Source organism: Phalacrocorax aristotelis, chromosome 30 (assembly GCF_949628215.1).
Source record: "Phalacrocorax aristotelis chromosome 30, bGulAri2.1, whole genome shotgun sequence".
NCBI lineage: Eukaryota > Metazoa > Chordata > Aves > Suliformes > Phalacrocoracidae > Phalacrocorax > Phalacrocorax aristotelis.
In genome coordinates this window covers 684,002-708,274 of record NC_134305.1, presented here as the reverse complement: position 1 = coordinate 708,274, position 24,273 = coordinate 684,002, and the positions used below count along the sequence as shown (strand labels likewise).

General features: G+C 55.4%; 1 long non-coding RNA gene across 13 annotated transcripts in view; it reads right to left on the bottom strand.

Annotated features, from left to right (window-relative positions):
- Positions 1-5,608: 5,608 nt before the first annotated feature.
- Positions 5,609-24,273, bottom strand: part of LOC142048997 (uncharacterized) — a 170,145-nt gene continuing 151,480 nt past the window's right edge. For 3 of the 13 annotated variants that reach the window (XR_012657600.1, XR_012657599.1, XR_012657601.1), the window contains exons 6-7: positions 12,281-12,664; positions 9,975-10,426 (exon numbers count right to left, since the gene is read on the bottom strand). This is a non-coding gene — a long non-coding RNA (uncharacterized LOC142048997). Of the gene's footprint in view, positions 5,757-9,959; positions 10,427-12,280; positions 12,665-24,273 lie in introns of those variants that run through there. The other 10 variants (XR_012657591.1, XR_012657590.1, XR_012657587.1 and 7 more) reach the window with 9 other exon arrangements.

Here is a 24,273-nt window from a genome sequence, read left to right as displayed (position 1 = left end):
AAACTGAACAGCTGTCTACCTTGCCCGGTCTCTCAAAGGACCCTTCTGTGGTGGGGTTGCTGAAGGTCAAAGAACAACAGGTGCCAATCGCCACCACAACAGTGCACCGGCGGCAATATCGCACCAACAGAGACTCTCTGATCCCCATCCATAAACTCATTCACCAACTGAGGAGCCAAGGAGTCATCAGTAAGACCCACTCACCCTTTAACAGTCCCATATGGCCAGTCCGGAAGTCTAATGGAGAGTGGAGACTAACAGTAGACTATCGTGGCCTGAATGAAGTCACTCCACCGTTGAGTGCTGCTGTGCCAGACATGCTAGAACTTCAATACGAACTGGAGTCAAAGGCGGCCAAGTGGTATGCCACAATTGATATTGCTAATGCATTCTTCTCAATCCCTCTGGCAGCAGAGTGCAGGCCACAGTTTGCTTTCACATGGAGGGGCGTCCAGTACACCTGGAATCGACTGCCCCAGGGGTGGAAACACAGTCCTACCATTTGCCATGGACTGATTCAGACTGTACTGGAACAGGGAGAAGCTCCAGAACACCTTCAATACATTGATGACATCATTGTGTGGGGCAGCACAGCAGAAGAAGTTTTTGAGAAAGGTGAGAAAATAGTCCAAATCCTTCTGAAAGCTGGTTTTGCCATAAAACAAAGTAAGGTGAAGGGACCTGCACGAGAAATCCAGTTCTTAGGAATTAAATGGCAAGACGGTCGTCGTCAGATTCCAATGGATGTGATCAACAAAATAGCAGCCATGTCTCCACCAACTAGCAAAAAGGAAACACAAGCTTTCTTGGGCGTTGTGGGTTTTTGGAGAATGCATATTCCAAATTACAGTCTGATCGTGAGCCCTCTCTATCAAGTGACCCGGAAAAAGAATGATTTCAAATGGGGCCCTGAGCAACGACAAGCCTTTGAACAGATTAAACGAGAAATAGTCCATGCAGTAGCTCTTGGGCCAGTCCGGGCAGGACAAGATGTAAAAAATGTGCTCTACACTGCAGCCGGGGAGAATGGCCCTACCTGGAGTCTCTGGCAGAAAGCACCTGGGGAGACCCGGGGTCGACCCCTAGGGTTTTGGAGTCGGGGATACAGAGGGTCTGAAGCCCGCTATACTCCAACTGAAAAAGAGATATTGGCAGCATATGAAGGGGTTCGAGCTGCTTCAGAAGTGGTTGGTACTGAAGCACAGTTGCTCCTGGCACCCCGACTGCCAGTGCTGGGCTGGATGTTCAAAGGAAACATCCCCTCTACACACCATGCAACTGATGCTACGTGGAGTAAATGGGTTGCACTGATCACCCAGCGGGCTCGAGTAGGAAACCCCAGTCGCCCAGGAATCTTGGAAGTGATTATGGACTGGCCAGAAGGCAAAGATTTTGGATTATCACCAGAGGAGGAGGTGACACGTGCTGAAGAAGCCCCACTGTATAACAAACTGCCAGAAGATGAGAAGCAATATGCCCTGTTCACTGATGGGTCCTGTCGCCTTGTGGGAAAGCACCGGAGATGGAAGGCTGCTGTATGGAGTCCTACACGACAAGTAGCAGAAACTGCTGAAGGAGAAGGTGAATCGAGCCAGTTTGCAGAGGTAAAGGCCATCCAGCTGGCCTTAGACATCGCTGAACGGGAAAAGTGGCCAGTGCTCTATCTCTATACTGACTCCTGGATGGTGGCAAATGCCTTGTGGGGCTGGCTGCAGCAATGGAAGCAAAGCAACTGGCAGCGCAGAGGCAAACCCATCTGGGCTGCCACATTGTGGCAAGATATTGCTGCCCGGGTAGAGAAACTGGTTGTAAAGGTACGGCATGTGGATGCTCATGTCCCCAAGAGTCGGGCCACTGAAGAACATCGAAACAACCAGCAGGTAGATCGGGCTGCCAAGATTGAAGTGGCTGAGGTGGATCTGGACTGGCAGCATAAGGGTGAACTATTTCTAGCTCGGTGGGCCCACGACACCTCAGGCCATCAAGGGAGAGATGCAACATACAGGTGGGCTCGTGATCGAGGGGTGGACTTGACCATGGATATTATTGCACAGGTTATCCACGAATGTGACACATGCGCTGCAATCAAGCAAGCGAAGCGGGTAAAGCCTCTGTGGTATGGGGGACGATGGCTGAAATATAAATATGGGGAGGCCTGGCAAATTGACTATATCACACTCCCACAGACCCGCCAAGGCAAGCGCCATGTGCTTACAATGGTAGAAACAACGACTGGCTGGCTGGAAACATATCCTGTCCCCCACGCCACTGCCCGGAACACTATCCTGGGTCTTGAGAAACAAGTCCTGTGGCGACATGGCACCCCAGAGAGGATTGAGTCAGACAATGGGACTCATTTCCGAAATAGCCTCATAGACACCTGGGCCAAAGAGCACGGCATTGAGTGGGTGTATCACATCCCCTATCACGCACCAGCCTCTGGGAAAATTGAAAGGTACAATGGACTGTTAAAAACCACACTGAGAGCAATGGGGGGTGGGACATTCAAGCACTGGGATACACATTTAGCAAAAGCCACGTGGTTAGTCAACACGAGGGGATCTGCCAACCGAGCTGGCCCTGCCCAGTCAGAAATCCTACATACTGTGGAAGGGGATAGAGTCCCTGTAGTGCACACAAAAAGTATGCTGGGCAAAACAGTCTGGGTTCTTCCTGCCTCTGGCAAAGGCAAACCCATTCGTGGGATTGTTTTTGCTCGAGGACCTGGGTGCACTTGGTGGGTGATGCGGGAGGATGGAGAAATCCGATGTGTGCCTCAAGGGGATTTGATTTTGGGTGAAAACAGTCAATGAACTGAATGGCACAATGTGAACTGCTATATAATATTGTGTGTCACCTCTGTGTTGTATCAATGATATCAGAGTACGAGCCTCCCAACCCATGGAAGATCAACTATGAAACAAGCCGTGCAGCAGTGATGGAACGATGACTGACTCGGTATGCAGCAACCCAACGCCACACACCGTCTCTCCCACCCGGAAAGACTGATACAACAGATGGAGCCCAGAGTCATGGACTGCGTGAACTCAATGGACATTTTAATAGACATTTTACAGGGAAGATCCATGAACTAAGGGAATGATGTCTGTGTATTATGTTAAAGGATGGGAAGGGGAGGGGTGGTGGTTGGTACGGTTGTATTGCATCATATGGGACCTGGGCATGGTGTAAGTGGTATGGAATAAGGGGTGGAGAATGTGCTGGTTTTGGCTGAGAAGGGGTTAATTCTCCTCACTGTGGGGGTCAGCTACCTTTCCAGCTTCCCGCGCTCTGCCGCGTGGCGTGGCAGGGGGGGCTGGGAGGGGCAGGGCCATGGTGGGGGCGGCTGACCCCGACTGGCCAATGGCAGGTTCATTCCATACCATGTGACACCATGACCAGTATATTGAGGGGGGGCAGTGGCAGCGCGCAGGCGGCGCGGCGTCGGGTCGGCGGGCGGCGAGCGGCTGCGGCGCGTGCGGTTTGTTCCGGCGGTTCGTTCCCCCTCTCCCCTCCCTTCCCCCCTCCCCCGGGGCTTTGCGCCTCTCGTTGTTCTCCTTTACATTGCATTTCTACTGTTGTTTCTTTTAATTTTCATTATTAAACTGTTCTTATCCCGACCCACGAGCGTTACCCTTCTGATTCTCTCCCCCATCTACCGGTGGGGGAGTGAGCGAGCGACTGTGTGGGGCTGAGCTGCCGCTAAACCACGACAGTGGGTGTCAACTGGGACATTCCAGATTCCTCCCAGTACATCCCAGTTCCCTACCAGTGCATCCCAGTACATCCCAGATCCCTCCCAGTCTGTCCCAGTACATCCCAGTACATCCCAGTTCCCTCACAGTACATCCCAGTTCCCTCACAGTTCACACACAGTTCACTCCCAGTTCCATTCCAGTACATCCCAGTACATGCCACTTTCCTCCAAGTAAATCCCAGTTCTCTCCCACTACATCCAAGTTCCCTCCCACTTCCCTCTAAGTACATCCCAGTACTTCACAGTTCACTCCCAGTACATCCCAGTTCCCCCTTGGTACATAACAGTCCCCTCCCAGTACACCCCAGTACATCCCAGTTCCCTCCCAGTATGTCCCACTACATCCCAGTTCCCTCCCAGTAAATCCCAATTCCCAACACTTTCCACCCAGTACATCCCAGTTCCCACCCAGTACATCCCAGTTCCCTCCCAGTACATCCCAGTTCCCTCCCAGTACATCCCAGTACTTCACAGTTCCCTCCCAGCACATCCCAGTACGTCCCAGTTACCCTCAGTACATAACACTTCCCTCCCAGTACATACCAGTACATCCCAGTTCCCTACCAGTTCCTTCCCAGTACATAACAGTTACCTCCCAGTACATCCCAGTACATCCTGGTACATCCCAAATTCCTGCCAGTTCCACCCGGTACAACCCAGTACAAGCCTGTACATCCTAGTTCCTCCACACTACATCCCAGGACATCCCAGGACATTGTAGAGCCTCCCAGTACGTCCCAGTTCCCTCCCAGTACAACCCAGTAGATCCTGGTACGTCCCCGTTCCCCGCACTGTACGTCCCCGTTCCGCGCACTGTACGTCCCCGTTCCGCGCACTGTACTGGGAGGACAACCGAGCCTGCGCAGTGACTGACATAGGGAACGAGCAAGTTTGTACCCATCACTAGACAAGACAATAATGACTATGTATGAGTATGTGAAATTTTCATCTATAAATTGTACGGGAAAGGTGCGTGAGGTACGCACGCCAGGAGGAGCGATCCCCCGTGCATCCGGCGCCGCGAATAAAGAATGCCTGCTCTTTAATACTAAATTGGTGTTGAGGAGTCGTTTCCGATTTTAACGCGTTTTTCGGTAACACAGGGAGTCAGATCAAGAGAGCCAGAGAACAACAAAACACCGACAGGCTACAGGACAGAGCAGGAGGAATAAAAAAAAAAAAAAAAAACGGAGCCAGAGCCAGGCAGAGAGAGGCGGAGAAAGAAAAAGGAGCCACAGGCTACAGGACAGAGAGAGGGAGGACTGAAAAGACGGGGAGGCAGGGAGCCACTCAGAGCGAGACGGAGAAAGAAGGTGCGGGGGGGGCGCAAAAAAAAATAATTTTGCAGCAGGTAAGGAAAGAGAGGGGGCCGGGGGAGAGACAGGGAGGGCCCAGGACGTACAAGAGAGGCAACGGGGCCCCAGTGGCCCAGGACTCACCGCGACTCTCGCTCTCAGCGCTGCTGGCACAATTTAGCCGTTCAGATGCTTCTTTCCCCTCCTCTCCTCCCTGCCTCTTCTGCAGCTCCACACTCTAGGCCGTCCTCCACCTGAAGAGAATACGTGGGTGTCTTACAGCTCTTACCAGATGAGGCTTCCTAGGCACGTAGCCTAGCTCGCTCGTGCACTACACGCCCGTACCCAACTCCGGGTTACGCGTACAGACCCTACGGTGCACGTTGGTGGCCTGGCCCGCTGCGGGCTATGAAGGGGGATCCTTCCTCCCCCACCTGCATGGACAGGCTCTCTCTTGCCTGCGGCAGGAAGGCAGCTGGCAGCCAGAGCACCTTCAGTTTCTTCTTCTTTACCTTTCGTTGGCGTCTCCAGCTTCAGCCGAGGCAGCTCCTGTCCGCAGCCGGGAAGGGCTTTGTCTATCCCTTTTCGGCCCTGCGCTGCGAGGACGGCGAGGACGGGCAGAGAGAAGCCACGCGAGCCTGAGACGGCCGCAGGCAACGGCATCCCCGGGGGAAGGACAGACAACCACGTCCTCAGCACGGTCTCTGGGAGAGGGAAAGAAGAAACAGCGACCGTCATTACCGTCGATCGACCCTGGCCAAAGCCTCTCCTTCCGCAGGGGCTTCTGGACACACCGCTCCCTCCCCACGCTACTGCTAAGGGCCCCTGCGCCAAGGGGGAATCCAGTGCGCTTGAGGGACGGCTTGCTGCCTTCACGACAGGGCCTGGGGGCGGCCTAAGGCTATGCAGCACGCTTATGGGGAGGTGCCGGAGCTGGGGGCAGGCGCACGGGGCAAGGGGGGCCAGGGGAGGCTGAGCGGGACCTCCGGTGGGCCGGGGAGGCGGCCATCATCTGCGCCCTGGGCACGGGGAAAAGGTCATCGTCCTCCTCCTTTCCCTCTTCCCTTCTGTCAGCTCCCGGGGAACTCACCGCTTCTCGGGGAGCGGCCGCACCCGCAAGCCCCCAGTAATCAACACGAATCCAACCCCAAAAATACACCTCGCGTACCGTACGCGCCACGGCCGCCCGGCACCCGAGCGCCGGAAGACCGCGCCTCCCGCCATGCCCGGCGAACCACGTGACAGGGCCGGCAGCCACTGCGCCAGGAATACAGCTCCCGGCATGCTCTGCGGCACAACCCGGCCGCCCGGCAGCCGCAAGGACTACAGCTCCCGGCATGCTCTGCGGCACAACCCGGCCGCCCGGCGGCCGGTTTGATGCGGAGCCACCCAGCATCCCTGCGAGCACAGCTGCAGGCGCAACAGCAGTTACGCAGCCACAACTAGGCACTAAACAAAGGCTTTCCAACACTGGAGGTCTAGAACAGGTAGACATTAGCACAGAAGCACAAGGGGCTCCGTCACCCTGCACAAATCTCCCCGTGCCTACACACGCACACGTTCAGAAGTTAGTTATCAGAAAACGCCCGACTCAGCCATTTGCCACAGTCACGAGACTCACGACAGGATAACACGACATGACACACGAGGTGGGCTCAGAGTTTTAAGGCAAGAAATACCTCCCACGCCCCCCACCCGAGATCTTTCAGGGTCCACACCTGCCATCGCCCCGCACCAAACCTACCCGGCCAAAGGCTTTCAGGTGGCCCGAAACACTGTACACAGAAAATAACCAGGGACAGACCTGCATTGTTCGGAAGCGAACGATGCCCGACCGGGGCTCCTCTGCGGGGCACGGAGCCCCCCGGCCCCGCCCGGAGACACACACCCGCCCCCCGCTGCCCGAACTCACCCACCAGCGCTCTCCGGCCCCCGGACACGGCCGCGCTGCTCTCTCAGGCGGCTGCCGCAGGCGAGGCTCGGGCACCGCCAGGCCTCCAGGCGTCCCGAGGGGCTGCCGGCCACCGCAGGGGATGGCTGCCGGCGGCCGGACCGCCGCGGCGCTCCCCGCCCAGCTCCGAGCAGGCTCCGCCGGCCGCGGGCTTCCCACGCCGGGCCGCAGAGGGGCCCCGGCACCGCACAGGGACGCCTCGCGACAGGGACGCCTCGCGACCCGGCCGCCACACGCACCGGCCCTTCGGCCTCCACACGCACCGCTCCCGCCCCCGCTCCGACGCGCCGCGCACGCGCCACCGGAAGCCCGAGCCCCGCGGGGCGGCCCTTAAAGGGCGGCCGGAAGGAACGGCCCCCACCGGCCCCGCCACCGCGCCCAGCCGGTGAGCGCCAGCGCCCCCTGCTGGCCGGGCCGCGCTCAGCTCGCGAGGGCGCCGAGGGCCGGGCGGGGCGGGACGCGCCGGCTCGGGGCCAGCGCCTTCTCGGGGCGAGCGGGAAACCCCTGCGGGCCCCGGTCACGGCCGGGCAGAGCCGCGCGCCCTCCGAGAGCTGCTGAACGCGGCTGCCGCTCGTGACACATACCGAGCCGTCTGCGACGGGAGCGGGCAGAGGAGGAAGGGGCCGGCGGCCGCGGGGCCTGGCCCCAGGCGGGGGGGGGGGGCTGGGGCCCGGGGGGCCGCCCTGCTGGGTCACTGCCCTGCGCCGCACCGCGCTGGGGGCTGGGGCCCGACCGGCGCCGGGCGACCGGGGGCCGCCACGAGCAGGGGGCCTGAGCTTAGCCACGGCCTGCAAAACACCCCGAAGCGTGAGACGCTGCAAGGCCAAGGTGGTCCTTGGCAATGGGGGCGCCTGGGCTCGGCCTCCGCCTTACCTGTCCTGGGTCTGCGTGGCGTTCCAGGGGAATGGTGTTTTCCTTGTGCGGAAGGTGGGCTGGCCGTTCGGCCGTGCCCCGGCCGTTACCGATCCTGCCAAAGGCGCTCGCACGCTCTGGCCCATTACTGCTGCGGTACCGCGCCGTAGCAGAAAGGTGTTGTGTTTTCTCACAAAAAGCCTCCTATGGTCAGTTGAAGAAATAACCTCCTTCCGTGGCACTGACTCTTTTTGGACAGTCCATAGCCGGCTTTCGGCTTTTGTCTTTACAGCATTCAGTTTGCTTTCTGCCTAGCTTTCTACCTGCTGTGAAACATTTGGATGGTTTTTTCTTGTTGGTTTTTTTTCCCCCTACTTGCTCCACAACTCCCACACCAACCACCCAGCGCGGCTCGCCTTTCAGCCCCCAGACCCAGGAGCCTTGCCCTGGGACGGCCCTTACATGTCAGCAGAGTTGTTCCAGCTCTCACCCTGTCCCTACCCAGCTGAGGACGTCTGTGTCCATGGGAGACACCCAGACACTCCCCCTGCTGCGTGGCAGTCCCCTGCCCCGTCAGTGAAAACTGCGGCAATAGCGGCTAAGTTTAAAAGCGTCGGCAGGAGGTGCAGAATACGTAAATAAAGCGGCGGTTGGCTGCCGGATATGGGTGCGATATAAATACATTTTGTTTACAGGCCTTCGTGCCTATTCAGCGTTGAACGGCACCGCAGCCCACCCAGCCCGGGGCTCGGAGAAGGGTCTCTCCAAGGGCACAACCTAAGACAGTGCAGGAAGCCCAGCTGCCACGCTCCCAGTCGCTACGGGACGCTTGCTTACAGTTACACCGACGAGGGTACAGATGAGGCTGGAACTAGCAGAAATGCTGACTCTTCTGGCCTTTTATTTGTGGAAGGTACAGCGCGCGAGCCTCGGCGGCTCACAGGAGAAGCGCGCAGTGCTGCCTAACTCTCATTCTCAGCTCACGTACTACTGCCAAAGCTCCTGCCCTGTGCTGTGCCAGATGCCGGCTGGCGTGAGCGCCTGGGCTCCTGAGGGACCCCCTTGTCCTGAGAGCCAGAGGTACTCACTTCCCTTTGCATGAGGCCTGTAGGAGATATACCCTGCAATTTAAAAAATCCGTATCAAATGTGGCAGACTCAAAAGAGGGCATTTTTAAAAAGGCAGGTTTGTTTTCTTTGTTAACTTTACGATCTACAGCCTAGCAAAGAGCTCCCTTTCAGTGTCAGTCGCTTGGCTTTCTCCCCTACTGACGAGGTCCCAGCCTCCCGGTGAGATCTCGCTGGAGATATTCTGAGTTTCCCTCGAGTACGTGGCTGCCCTGGCCCGAGGCCAGCGAAGAAGCTGACTTTGCCCGTGCCTGAATCAGCAACACGTCCAGCAGGCGACTTGCAGAGCCCAGGGAACCCTCGTAAAGAGGTTTGGGGGTGGGGCGCGCCACATCTGCGGCATCGGCCGTGGGAAAGGACCGGCGCAGTAAAACAGGTGGGTGAAACCGCGGTCCGCGCCAATACGTGCTGCTGCCTGGGGCATCGCTTTGCTGCGGGTCAAGTCAGATGCTCTCTGTAAGAGTCAGTCAGGGTAAAGGCAGCAGCAGATTTCTTTTCTGCTCATTTTAACAAAGGCTGGACGGAGCCCATAGAGGAAGGCACTACGCGTCTTGCTGGGTTGGTTTCCCGGCCTTCTCGTAAGCTGTCGCAGAAACTTGCACGAGCAAAGCCTGTGCAAGCTGATGACAGCCACACACGGTTGAAGAGGGAGCAGATGGTGAGAGCAGAGGTACGCGCTCAGGCTGTGCGCTGGAAGCTAATGCTAATGCTGCAAAATAAAGAGTGGATTTTCTTTTTTGGGTTTAGGTGAGCGCTAAACATGACATGTGCGTATGTGCGTGTGTCTCTCGCAGGTTTTTGTCATACACCCCACCCTCCCACCCCAAAAAAACAACCCACACATGCCACGCGTTAAACAGTGGTTTTCCGTTGTACTTAGAAGTGCTTACATAGGTGTGTTGGTTTTTTTCTTTTTTATTTTTTAATGCAGAAACAGCAATACGATAGATTTAATACAGCTAGCAGTTAGATGGGTGTAGCTTTAGAGCGTCGGCTGTTTACAAAGCAACCGCACACCTTCTTTAACTCACAGTTTAAACAAGTAAACTTGCAGTGCATCACACGTGCTTTGTACAGTCACGTTCCACACGGCAGGCCAGATGCTTCACCCTGCCTTGTCCTTGTTGCCCCGACTCCAACGGGACCGCCGAGGCCATCCTGGGGACAGCGCCGCTTTCTAGCAGCTGGGTTGCTTGCCTGGACGCCCCACAGACAAAGAGCCATTTCCCCACTGAACCTCTTCTCAAATAATTTCCTAGCCCTGCAGGCCCCACGTCCTTTGGTTCATATTTCCTTTTTTCCGGGCTTGATGCACAGGACCGACGATTTCCAGAAATAGAAACAGAGGCTGATTCAGTCCAGGCTCAACATTCTCTGACCTAAACCAAACTGTCTTCGAAGAGATAGCTGTACCGTAGGCACCACCTCGGGAACAGAAGTTGCCCTGTCATAAAAAAAAAAAAAAAAAAAAAAGAAGGAAAACAAGGCATTTCAGGCTGAGGAGGCTGAGCGGTGTGCTGGGGGCGGTGGGGGTTGGAAAGAAACAGTTCAGACGATTAGAGCGAGCTTAGCGTTGCAAAGCGTGCCATTATTTTTAATTTGGCAGTCAGAAGACAATAGATTCTGACACTGATTTCCTGTGTGCTGCGGGAGTTCTCGCCTCAGCATTCCTGTGCACCATTTTACTTTTGTGTCCCGTCCGCTTCGCTTTTGCGCTGTAGCTCTCCGGTTCTAGCTACGCTTCCCACCACCCCCATTACTCTTTGACAAGCCCAGCTCTCACTGTGCTTCCCTTCCCTTCCCTTCCCTTCCCGTATGCGCGTGCAGGGAAAAGCCCGCGCGTCTGCCACTACAGGACACGCTCTGGGAGGCAGGAGAGATGACGACGCTCCCTGACAGAGGACACAGCTGAGGGGCGGTCCGCCGGGGCTGGGGAGATGGCAGCACCTTCCCTCAGCTGCCCCATCCGAGCACAGGTGCAGGTGAGCACTGAGGAGAGACAAGCAGGCAGGAGCCGCAGAGCGAGAGAGAAAATAAAATTCACGGGTGGGTGCTACTTGCGTCTCATTTTTAGCGCAAGGGATGAATTCTCAGCACATTCTTGGAGCTGCCCCTTTGGGACTCACGGAGAAGAGGGAGGTTGGCCACGCGGTGCAGCCCAGCTCTGCTTCCCCTAAATGGTTTTACTGTTCAGGTGTTGCCCTAATCTGGCCGGTACCCCTGCAAAGAGTTTGGGATTTCTGCTGCCTCTCCGGGCCAACCGCAGACCCTGACTTCATCGCAGCGAATGACCCTGCGCTCGTCAGAGCGGTTGCCGAGTCACATCCCGCTGCCTTCCCTGCAGAACCGGTGACCCTTTTTCAGCCCTTGCCCCCTCTTCTCTCCGCTCGTTGCCCATCCCTTTATCAGTGCCGGCACCGATCCTGCCTCCAGCTCGCCCTGTCTCCACCTGCGAGCGCCCAACAGGAGCTAAATGTCTCCTCAAGGACGCACGGAAGAGACGCGCAGGTAACCCAGCACAGACCCCCTGCAAACATCTTCTTTCCATTTTCTTTCCTCTCCTGACACGAAGAGATGACTTAGGAAAAAGCGTACTGCTCACACTTCACCTGCACTGCTTCTACTTTCACTTTCGCTCTCCTTGGCAGTAATTAATAGCGGTGGCTGGGGGGGCTGGGGCATTCCCCCAAAGCGGCTGCAGTTACATCCGGGCGGTTGTGGCACTCCATTAGCTCTGTAGTTTTTAAATCTAAATCTTCTGGAATTGTTAGTTCTGCTCAGGAATCACCCGTACCTGCAAATTTTCTTAATAGCTACGCTTGACCCCAGCCACTGTTTAACAGCTCACCTTTATTTCTCTTCATTTAAGAACCTAAAGCTTCGTTTACTGCTTGGGTTGGAAGCAGGAGCTGTCGCTGCCTCTGAACTTTCTAACAGCCCTGTTACAATTTCAGTACTACCCGCTCCCAATTTAGCTTTCCGGGTCGATTTTCATTCTAGATTCGAAAATTTCCTTATTTTGTTTCTGATCAGGAGTCATTAATGCCTGCAGTTGATTTAGTAACGGCTGTATTTAGATTGAGCTATTAATGACTCGCAACTCTATTTATGGCATAAAAAAGGACTGCCTTTGTTTTTTTTAACTACAGATTAGGAATAATGACTGCCTGGTTTGTTCAGTAATAGGTGTGATTAAATTTAGTCACGACTCCTCCCTAAATAATATGTATTTATTTGCACTCTAACAATTTAACCTTCCCTTTACCGGCCAGGGGCACCGACAAGTGCCCGTGCGTACCTCCGCTCCCCCTGCGCCGGCTCCCCAGGGAACAGCCTCTTACCCTGACCCGAGTCTGCAGCGGCCCGTTGTCATCCCAGCTCCTCGCCCTCGAGAAAGCGGCCGCCTGAAGCGGCGGCAGCTCCGCTGCTGCCCAGAGGGGACGGAAATGGCGCGGGGTAAAGCTCTCCGGGCCGCCTGCGTCCCGCGCGGAGGCGGTGACCTCAGCAGCCTGTACGCTGTTGGGGCCGAGCCAACAACCTGAGGAGTCGTCGCAGGGCGTAGCTGTTTCTGCAACAACCACGCTTTCCCGCCTGGCTGGACAAGAAAGCGGGGCCTGCGGGGGCCTGGAGAGGCAGCATCGCTGCAGGTTGTGCCACGGCTGTTGAGAGGCCAAGGCAACACCTGAAACAGTGAACGGCACAACTAGTGAAAACCCCCAAGGTTCCGGGTTCAGTAAAGACAGGAATTGCAGCAGCACAATAAAATGATCTCACGAGGGGAAAAAAAACAGCAAAGCAAAAACCAAACCCCAAACAGAACACCATACCACTAACCCGTCTCACCGCCCCCTCAGCGCCCAAAACAGCATCCTGGGAGAAAAAAAGCAAAGCAGGCCACAAGGGACCTTTCTAGTACAGATGCCGCCAAAGAGTGCCAAGCTCTGGAATCCTTACCTCAGGCAACGCCTCCGCTTCTCTAAACGCCAGAGCACGCCTGCCCGGGGGGCTGAGACAGCCCCAAAGCTGCGACCGCCCGAGGGAACACGGGAGCACCGACGCCAGAGAAGCCCAGGGCCAGAGCCGGGGCTCTTCCACCCCCGGGCCCCGCCCCCGCCCTTCCCACAGCGCCCCGCGAAAGGGGCGGGCCGAGCCCCCCGGGGGGTGAAGGCCCCGGGAGCCGTACGAGAGCCGCCTGGAGTTCCCGGCACGGGAGGGAGGGGGGAGAGAAAACACCCAAACCGAGCCCCCCGAGCGGAGCAAACACAGGCTCGGGCTGTTGCCGGGGGGCGGGGCCTGTCGCTAAGGGGAGAGAGCCGGCACCGCCCCACGGGCCGTTGCCGGGGGGTGGGGCCTGTCACTAAGGGGGTGTGTCCAAAGGGACGCTGGCAATGCCCCTGGAGCCATCACCAAGGGCAGGGCCTGTTGCTATGGAGGGTGGGGCCAGGCAGCACCAGCAACACCCCCAGGCTGTCACCAGGGGGTGGGACCTGTTGCTAACTGGGGATGCTGGGGAGCACACGAGCACGGCCCCACCCCACCAGGCCCTCGCCAGGGGGCGGGGCCTGTCGCAAAGGTGGGTGGGGCCAGAGGGGTCAGATATCAGCCCGCGCGTGTAGACCAGTGCGTCCCAGTAATGACCAACATGCCACACAGTATGGATCCCAGTACATCCCAGCTCCCTCCCAGCGACGCCCAGTACATCCCAGTTCCCTCCCAGTACATCCCAGTTCCCTACCAGTGCAGCCCAGTACATCCCAGATCCCTCCCAGTCCGTCCCAGTTCCTTCCCAGTCCGTCCCAGTACATCCCAGTTCCCTCACAGTACATCCCAGTTCCCTCCCAGTTCACACACAGTTGACTCCCAGTTCCATTCCAGTACATCCCAGTACATGCCAGTTGCCTCCCAGTTTCCTCTAAGTACATCCCAGTACTTTAAAGTTCCCTCCCAGTACATCCCAGTTCCCTCACAGTACATCCCAGTACTTCACAGTTCACTCCCACGACATCCCAGTACGTCCCAGTTCCCCCTTGGTACATAACACTTCCCTCCCAATACATCCCAGTTCCCTCCCATTACATCCCGATTCCCTCCCAGTACATCCCAGTTCCCTGCCAGTATGTCCCAGTACATCCCAGTTCCCTCACAGTACATCCCAGTTCCCTCCCAGTACATCCCAGTACATCCCAGTTCCCTCCCAGTACATACCAGTTCCCTCCCAGTACATCCCAGTACATCCTGGTACATCCCAGTTCCCACCCAGTACATCCTACTACATACCAGTTCCCTCCCAGTTCCATCCCAGTTCCATCCCAGTTCCATCCCAGTACATCCCAGTACTTCACAGTTCCCTCCCAGTACATCCCAGTTCCCTCTAAGTACATCCCAGTACTTCACAGTTCCCTCCCAGCACATCCCAGTACGTCCCAGTTCCCCTCAGTACATAACACTTCCCTCCCCGTACATAACAGTACATCCCAGTGTCCTCACACTACGTCCCAGTTCCCTCACAGTACATCCCAGTTCCCTACCAGTACATCCCAGTTCCCTCCCAGTTCCTTCCCAGTACATAACAGTTACCTCCCAGTACATCCCAGTACATCCCAGTAGATCCTGGTACATCCCAAATCCCTGCCAGTTCCACCCGGTACAACCCAGTACAAGCCTGTACATCCTAGTTCCTCCACGGTACATCCCAGGGCATCCCCGCACATTTTAGTGCCTCCCAGTACATCCCAGGTCCCTCCCAGTACTGGGAGGGACCTGGGATGTACTGGGAGGGAACTGGGATGTACTGGGAGGGACCTGGGATGTACTGGAAGGGAACTGGGATGTACTGGGATGTAATGGGACGGAACTGGGATGTATTGGGAGGCACTGGGAAAGAAGTGGTAGCGAACCGGGAGGGAATTGGGATGTACGGGGATGAACTGGTAGGAAACTGGGATGTACTGGCATGGAACGGGGATGTATTGGGATGTACAGGAACGGAACTGGAATGTACTGCGATGTACTGGGATGTACTGGGAGCAAATTGGAATTTACTGGGATGTACTGGGAGGAAACTGGGATATACTGGATGGAAACTGGAATATACTGGGAGGCACTGGGAGGGAAGTGGGTGTCAACTGGGACATTCCAGTTTGCTCCCAGTACATCCCAGTTCCCTACCAGTGCAGCCCAGTACATCCCATTTCCCTCCCAGTCCGTCCCAGTTCCCTCCCAGTCGGTCCCAGTTCCCTCCCAGTACATCCCAGTTCCCTCACAGTTCACACACAGTTCACTCCCAGTTCCATTCCAGTACATCCCAGTACATGCCAGTTGCCTCCCAGTGTCCTCTAAGTACATCCCAGTACTTCAAAGTTCCATCCCAGTACATCCCAGTTCCCTCCCACTCCGTCCCAGTACATCCCAGTTCCCTCCCAGTACATCCTACTACATACCAGTTCCCTCCCAGTTCACTCCCAGCACACAACAGTTACCTCCCAGTACGTCCCAGTTCCCTCCCAGTACGTCCCAGTACATCCCAGTTCCGTCCCAGTTCCCTACCAGTGCGTCCTAGTTCCCTCCCAGTACGTCCCAGTTCCCTCTTAGTCCATTCCAGTTCCCTCCAGTATATCCCAATACATACCAGTTCCCTCCAGTACATCTCAGTTCCCTCACAGTTCACACACAGTTCACTCCCAGTTCCATTCCAGTACATCCCAGTACATGCCAGTTCCCTCCCAGTACATCCCAGTTCCCTCACAGTTCACACACAGTTCACTCCCAGTTCCATTCCAGTACATCCCAGTACATGCCAGTTCCCTCCCAGTACATCACACTACATCCCAGTTCCCTCCCAGCTCCTGCTAAGTACACCCCAGTACTTCACAGTTCCCTCCCAGCACATCCCAGTACGTCCCAGTTCCCCTCAGTACATAACACTTCCCTCCCAGTTCCCTCCCAGTACATCCCAGTTCCCTCCCAGTCCGTCCCAATCCCCTCCCAGTACATCCCAGTTCCCTCCCAGTATGTCCCAGTACATCCCAGTTCCCTCCCAGTACATCCCAGTTCCCTCCCAGTTCCCTCCCACTACATCCCAGTTCCCTCCCAGTACATACCAGTTCCCTCCCAGTACATCCCAGTACATCCTGGTACATCCCAGTTCCCACCCAGTACATCCTACTACATACCAGTTCACTCCCAGTACATCCCAGTTCCATCCCAGTACATCCCAGTTCCCTACCAGTACGTCCCAGTACATAACCGTTACCTCCCAGTACATCCCAGTACATCCCAGTACATCCTGGTACATCCCAAATCCCTGCCAGTTCCACCCGGTACAACCCAGTACAAGCCTGTACATCCTAGTTCCTCCACAGTACATCCCAGGGCATCCCCGCACATTGTAGTGCCTCCCAGTACATCCCAGGTCCCTCCCAGTACTGGGAGGGAACTGGGATGTACTGGGAGGGAACTGGGATGTACTGGGAGGGACCTGGGATGTACTGGGATGTAATGGGACGGAACTGGGATGTAATGGGAGGCACTGGGAAAGAAGTGGTAGTGAACCGGGAGGGAATTGGGATGTACGGGGATGAACTGGTAGGAAACTGGGATGTACTGGCATGGAACGGGGATGTATTGGGATGTACAGGCACGGAACTGGAATGTACTGCGATGTACTGGGATGTACTGGGAGCAAACTGGGATTTACTGGGATGTACTGGGAGGAAACTGGGATATACTGGGAGGCACTGGGAGGGAAGTGGGTGTCAACTGGGACATTCCAGTTTCCTCCCAGTACATCCCAGTTCCCTACCAGTGCAGCCCAGTACATCCCAGATCCCTCCCAGTACATCCCAGATCCCTCCCAGTCTGTCCCAGTACATCCCAGTACATCCCAGTTCCCTCACAGTACATCCCAGTTCCCTCACAGTTCACACACAGTTCACTCCCAGTTCCATTCCAGTACAGCCCAGTACATGCCACATTCCTCCAAGTAAATCCCAGTTCCCTCCCACTACATCCAAGTTCCCTCCCACTTCCCTCTAAGTACATCCCAGTACTTCACAGTTCACTCCCAGTACATCCCAGTTCCCCCTCGGTACATAACAGTTCCCTCCCAGTACACCCCAGTACATCCCAGTTCCCTCCCAGTATGTCCCACTACATCCCAGTTCCCTCCCAGTCCATCCCAGTTCCCTCCCACTAAATCCCAATTCCCAACACTTTCCACCCAGTACATCCCAGTTCCCTCCCAGTACATACCAGTTCCCTCCCAGTACATCCCAGTTCCATCCCAGTTCCCACCCAGTACATCCTACTACATACCAGTTCCCTCCCAGTTCACTCCCAGCACATCCCCGTACTTCACAGTTCCCTCCCAGTACATCCCAGTACGTCCCAGTTCCCCTCAGTACATAACACTTCCCTCCCAGTACATACCAGTACATCCCAGTGTCCTCACACTACGTCCCAGTTCCCTCCCAGTACATCCCAGTTCCCTACCAGTACATCCCAGTTCCCTCCCAGTTCCTTCCCAGTACACAACAGTTACCTCCCAGTACATCCCAGTACATCCCAGTACATCCTGGTACATCCCAAATCCCTGCCAGTTCCACCCGGTACAACCCAGTACAAGCCTGTACATCCTAGTTCCTCCACAGTACATCCCAGGACATCCCCGCACATTGTAGTGCCTCCCAGTACATCCCAGGTTCCTCCCAGTACTGGGAGGGAACTGGGATGTACTGGGAGGGAACTGGGATGTACTGGGAGGGAACTGGGATGTACTGGGATGTAATGGGACAGAACTGGGATGTATTGGGAGGCACTGGGAAAGAAGTGGTAGTGAACCGGGAGGGAATTGGGATGTACGGGGATGAACTGGTAGGAAACTGGGATGTACTGGAATGGAACAGGGATGAATTGGGATGTACAGGAACGGAACTGGAATGTACGGCGATGTATTGGCATGTACTGGGAGGAAACTGGGATTTACTGGGATGTACTGGGAGGAAACTGGGATATACTGGGAGGAAACTGGGATATACTGGGACGCAACTGGGAGGGAAGTGGGTGTCAACTGGGACATTCCAGTTTCCTCCCAGTACATCCCAGTTCCCTACCAGTGCAGCCCAGTACATCCCAGATCCCTCCCAGTCCCTCCCAGTACATCCCAGTTCCCTCACAGTACATCCCAGTTCCCTCCCAGTTCACACACAGTTCACTCCCAGTTCCATTCCAGTACATCCCAGTATATGCCAGTTGCCTCCCAGTTTCCTCTAAGTACATCCCAGTACTTCAAAGTTCCCTCCCAGTACATCCCAGTTCCCTCACAGTACATCCCAGTACTTCACAGTTCACTCCCACTACATCCCAGTACGTCCCAGTTCCCCCTTGGTACATAACACTTCCCTCCCAATACATCCAAGTTCCCTCCCAGTACATCCCAATCCCCTCCCAGTACATCCCAGTTCCCTGCCAGTATGTCCCAGTACATCCCAGTTCCCTCCCAGTACATAACAGTTCCCTCCCAGTACATACCAGTTCCCTCCCAGTTCCCTCCCACTACATCCCAGTTCCCTCCCACTACATACCAGTTCCCTCCCAGTACATCCCAGTACATCCTGGTACATCCCAGTTCCCACCCAGTACATCCTACTACATACCAGTTCCCTCCCAGTTCACTCCCAGCACATCCCCGTACTTCACAGTTCCCTCCCAGTACATCCCAGCACGCACCAGTTCCCCTCAGTACATAACACTTCCCTCCCAGTACATAACAGTACATCCCAGTGTCCTCACAGTACGTCCCAGTTCCCTCCCAGTACATCCCAGTTCCCTACCAGTACGTCCCAGTTCCCTCCCAGTTCACTCCCAGAACATAACAGTTACCTCCCAGTACATCCCAGTACATCCCAGTAGATCCTGGTACATCCCAAATCCCTGCTAGTTCCACCCGGTACAACCCAGTACAAGCCTGTACATCCTAGTTCCTCCACAGTACATCCCAGGGCATCCCCGCACATTGTAGTGCCTCCCAGTACATCCCAGGTCCCTCCCAGTACTGGGAGGGAGCTGGGATGTACTGGGATGTAATGGGAGGCACTGGGAAAGAAGTGGTAGTGAACCGGGAGGGAATTGGGATGTACGGGGATGAACTGGTAGGAAACTGGGATGTACTGGAATGGAACGGGGATGTATTGGGATGTACAGGAACGGAACTGGAATGTACGGCGATGTATTGGCATGTACTGGGAGCGAACTGGGATTTACTGGGATGTACTGGGAGGAAACTGGGATATACTGGGAGGAAACTGGGAGGGAAGTGGGTGTCAACTGGGACATTCCAGTTTCCTCCCAGTACATCCCAGTTCCCTACCAGTGCAGCCCAGTACATCCCAGATCCCTCCCAGTCTGTCCCAGTACATCCCAGTACATCCCAGTTCCCTCACAGTACATCCCAGTTCCCTCCCAGTTCACACACAGTTCACTCCCAGTTCCATTCCAGTACATCCCAGTACGTCCCAGTTCCCCTCAGTACATAACACTTCCCTCCCAGTACATACCAGTACATCCCAGTGTCCTCACAGTACGTCCCAGTTCCCTCCCAGTACATCCCAGTTCCCTCCCTGTTCCTTCCCAGTACATAACAGTTACCTCCCAGTACATCCCAGTACATCCCAGTAGATCCTCGTACATCCCAAATCCCTGCCAGTTCCACCCGGTACAACCCAGTACAAGCCTGTACATCCTAGTTCCTCCACGGTACATCCCAGGACATCCCCGCACATTGTAGTGCCTCCCAGTACATCCCAGTTCCCTCACAGTACTGGGAGGGAACTGGGATGTACTGGGAGGGAACTGGGATGTACTGGGATGTAATGGGACGGAACTGGGATGTATTGGGAGGCACTGGGAAAGAAGTGGTAGTGAACCGGGAGGGAATTGGGATGTACGGGGATGAACTGGTAGGAAACTGGGATGTACTGGCATGGAACGGGGATGTATTGGGATGGACAGGAACGGAACTGGAATGTACGGCGATGTATTGGGATGTACTGGGAGCGAACTGGGATTTACTGGGATGTACTGGGAGGAAACTGGGATATACTGGGAGGAAACTGGGATATACTGGGAGGAAACTGGGAGGGAAGTGGGTGTCAACTGGGACATTCCAGTTTCCTCCCAGTACATCCCAGTTCCCTACCAGTGCAGCCCAGTACATCCCAGATCCCTCCCAGTCCCTCCCAGTACATCCCAGTACATCCCAGTTCCCTCACAGTACATCCCAGTTCCCTCCCAGTTCACACACAGTTCACTCCCAGTTCCATTCCAGTACATCCCAGTACATGCCAGTTGCCTCCCAGTTTCCTCTAAGTACATCCCAGTACTTTAAAGTTCCCTCCCAGTACATCCCAGTACGTCCCAGTTCCCCCTTGGTACATAACACTTCCCTCCCAATACATCCAAGTTCCCTCCCAGTACATCCCAATCCCCTCCCAGTACATCCCAGTTCCCTGCCAGTACATCCCAGTACATCCCAGTTCCCTCCCAGTACATCCCAGTTCCCTCCCAGTACATCCCAGTTCCCTCCCAGTTCCCTCCCACTACATCCCAGTTCCCTCCCAGTACATACCAGTTCCCTCCCACTACATCCCAGTACATCCTGGTACATCCCAGTTCCCACCCAGTACATCCTACTACATACCAGTTCCCTCCCAGTTCACTCCCAGTACATCCCAGTACTTCACAGTTCCCTCCCAGTACATCCCAGTACGTCCCAGTTCCCCTCAGTACATAACACTTCCCTCCCAGTACATACCAGTACATCCCAGTGTCCTCACACTACGTCCCAGTTCCCTCACAGTACATCCCAGTTCCCTACCAGTACATCCCAGTTCCCTCCCTGTTCCTTCCCAGTACATAACAGTTACCTCCCAGTACATCCCAGTAGATCCTGGTACATCCCAAATCCCTGCCAGTTCCACCCGGTACAACCCAGTACAAGCCTGTACATCCTAGTTCCTCCACAGTACATCCCAGGGCATCCCCGCACATTGTAGTGCCTCCCAGTACATCCCAGTTCCCTCCCAGTACTGGGAGGGACCTGGGATGTACTGGGAGGGAACTGGGATGTACTGGGATGTAATGGGACGGAACTGGGATGTAATGGGACGGAACTGGGAAAGAAGTGGTAGTGAACCGGGAGGGAATTGGGATGTACGGGGATGAACTGGTAGGAAACTGGGATGTACTGGCATGGAACGGGGATGTATTGGGATGGACAGGAACGGAACTGGAATGTACGGCGATGTATTGGCATGTACTGGGAGCGAACTGGGATTTACTGGGATATACTGGGAGGAAACTGGGATATACTGCGATGAAACTGGGATATACTGGGAGGAAACTGGGAGGGAAGTGGGTGTCAACTGGGACATTCCAGTTTCCTCCCAGTACATCCCAGTTCCCTACCAGTGCAGCCCAGTACATCCCAGTTCCCTCCCAGTCCGTCCCAATCCCCTCCCAGTACATCCCAGTTCCCTCACAGTACATCCCAGTTCCCTCCCAGTTCACACACAGTTCACTCCCAGTTCCATTCCAGTACATCCCAGTACATGCCAGTTGCCTCCCAGTTTCCTCTAAGTACATCCCAGTACTTTAAAGTTCCCTCCCAGTACATCCCAGTTCCCTCACAGTACATCCCAGTACTTCACAGTTCACTCCCACTACATCCCAGTACGTCCCAGTTCCCCCTTGGTACATAACACTTCCCTCCCAATACATCCAAGTTCCCTCCCAGTACATCCCAATCCCCTCCCAGTACATCCCAGTTCCCTGCCAGTATGTCCCAGTACATCCCAGTTCCCTCCCAGTACATACCAGTTCCCTCCCAGTACATCCCAGTTCCCTCCCAGTTCCCTCCCACTACATACCAGTTCCCTCCCAGTACATACCAGTTCCCTCCCAGTACATCCCAGTACATCCTGGTACATCCCAGTTCCCTCCCAGTTCACTCCCAGTACATCCCAGTACTTCACAGTTCCATCCCAGTACATCCCAGTACGCACCAGTTCCCCTCAGTACATAACACTTCCCTCCCAGTACATAACAGTACATCCCAGTGTCCTCACAGTACGTCCCAGTTCCCTCCCAGTACATCCCAGTTCCCTACCAGTACGTCCCAGTTCTCTCCCAGTTCACTCCCAGTACATAACAGTTACCTCCCAGTACATCCCAGTAGATCCTGGTACATCCCAAATCCCTGCCAGTTCCACCCGGTACAACCCAGTACAAGCCTGTACATCCTAGTTCCTCCACAGTACATCCCAGGGCATCCCTGCACATTGTAGTGCCTCCCAGTACATCCCAGCTTCCTCCCAGTACTGGGAGGGACCTGGGATGTACTGGGAGGGAACTGGGATGTACTGGGAGGGAACTGGGATGTACTGGGATGTAATGGGACGGAACTGGGATGTAATGGGACGGAACTGGGAAAGAAGTGGTAGTGAACCGGGAGGGAATTGGGATGTACGGGGATGAACTGGTAGGGAACTGGGATGTACTGGCATGGAACGGGGATGTATTGGGATGTACAGGAACGGAACTGGAATGTACTGCGATGTACTGGGATGTACTGGGAGCAAACTGGGATTTACTGGGATGTACTGGGAGGAAACTGGGATATACTGGGAGGCACTGGGAGGGAAGTGGGTGTCAACTGGGACATTCCAGTTTCCTCCCAGTACATCCCAGTACATCCCAGTACATCCCAGTTCCCTCACAGTACATCCCAGTTCCCTCACAGTTCACACACAGTTCACTCCCAGTTCCATTCCAGTACATCCCAGTACATGCCACTTTCCTCCAAGTAAACCCCAGTTCCCTCCCACTACATCCAAGTTCCCTCCCACTTCCCTCTAAGTACATCCCAGTACTTCACAGTTCACTCCCAGTACATCCCAGTTCCCCCTCGGTACATAACAGTTCCCTCCCAGTACACCCCAGTACATCCCAGTTCCCTCCCAGTATGTCCCACTACATCCCAGTTCCCTCCCAGTCCATCCCAGTTCCCTCCCAGTAAATCCCAATTCCCAACACTTTCCACCCAGTACATCCCAGTTCCCTCCCAGTACATACCAGTTCCCTCCCACTACATCCCAGTACTTCACAGTTCCCTCCCAGTTCCCTCCCAGTACATCCCAGTTCCCTCTAAGTACATCCCAATACTTCATAGTTCCCTCCCAGCACGTCCCAGTACGTCCCAGTTCCCCTCAGTACATAACACTTCCCTCCCAGTACATACCAGTACATCCCAGTGTCCTCACAGTACGTCCCTGTTCCCTCCCAGTACATCCCAGTACGTCCCAGTTCCCCTCAGTACATAACACTTCCCTCCCAGTACATACCAGTACATCCCAGTGTCCTCACAGTACATCCCAGTTCCCTCCCAGTACATCCCAGTTCTCTCCCAGTTCACTCCCAGTACACAACAGTTACCTCCCAGTACATCCCAGTACATCCCAGTAGATCCTGGTACATCCCAAATCCCTGCCAGTTCCACCCGGTACAACCCAGTACAAGCCTGTACTTCCTAGTTCCTCCACAGTACATCCCAGGGCATCCCCGCACATTGTAGTGCCTCCCAGTACATCCCAGTTCCCTCCCAGTACTGGGAGGGACCTGGGACGTACTGGGAGGGAACTGGGATGTACTGGGATGTAATGGGACGGAACTGGGATGTATTGGGAGGCACTGGGAAAGAAGTGGTAGTGAACCGGGAGGGAATTGGGATGTACGGGGATGAACTGGTAGGAAACTGGGATGTACTGGCATGGAACGGGGATGTATTGGGATGGACAGGAACGGAACTGGAATGTACGGCGATGTATTGGGATGTACTGGGAGCGAACTGGGATTTACTGGGATGTACTGGGAGGAAACTGGGATATACTGGGAGGAAACTGGGATATACTGGGAGGAAACTGGGAGGGAAGTGGGTGTCAACTGGGACATTCCAGTTTCCTCCCAGTACATCCCAGTTCCCTACCAGTGCAGCCCAGTACATCCCAGTTCCCTCCCAGTCCGTCCCAATCCCCTCCCAGTACATCCAGTTCCCTCCCACTACATCCCAGTTCCCTCCCAGTTCCCTCCCAGTACATCCCAGTTCCCTCCCAGTACATCCCAGTTCCCTCCCAGTACATCCCAGTACATCCTGGTACATCCCAGTTCCCACCCAGTACATCCTACTACATACCAGTTCCCTCCCAGTTCCCTCCCAGTACATCCCAGTACTTCACAGTT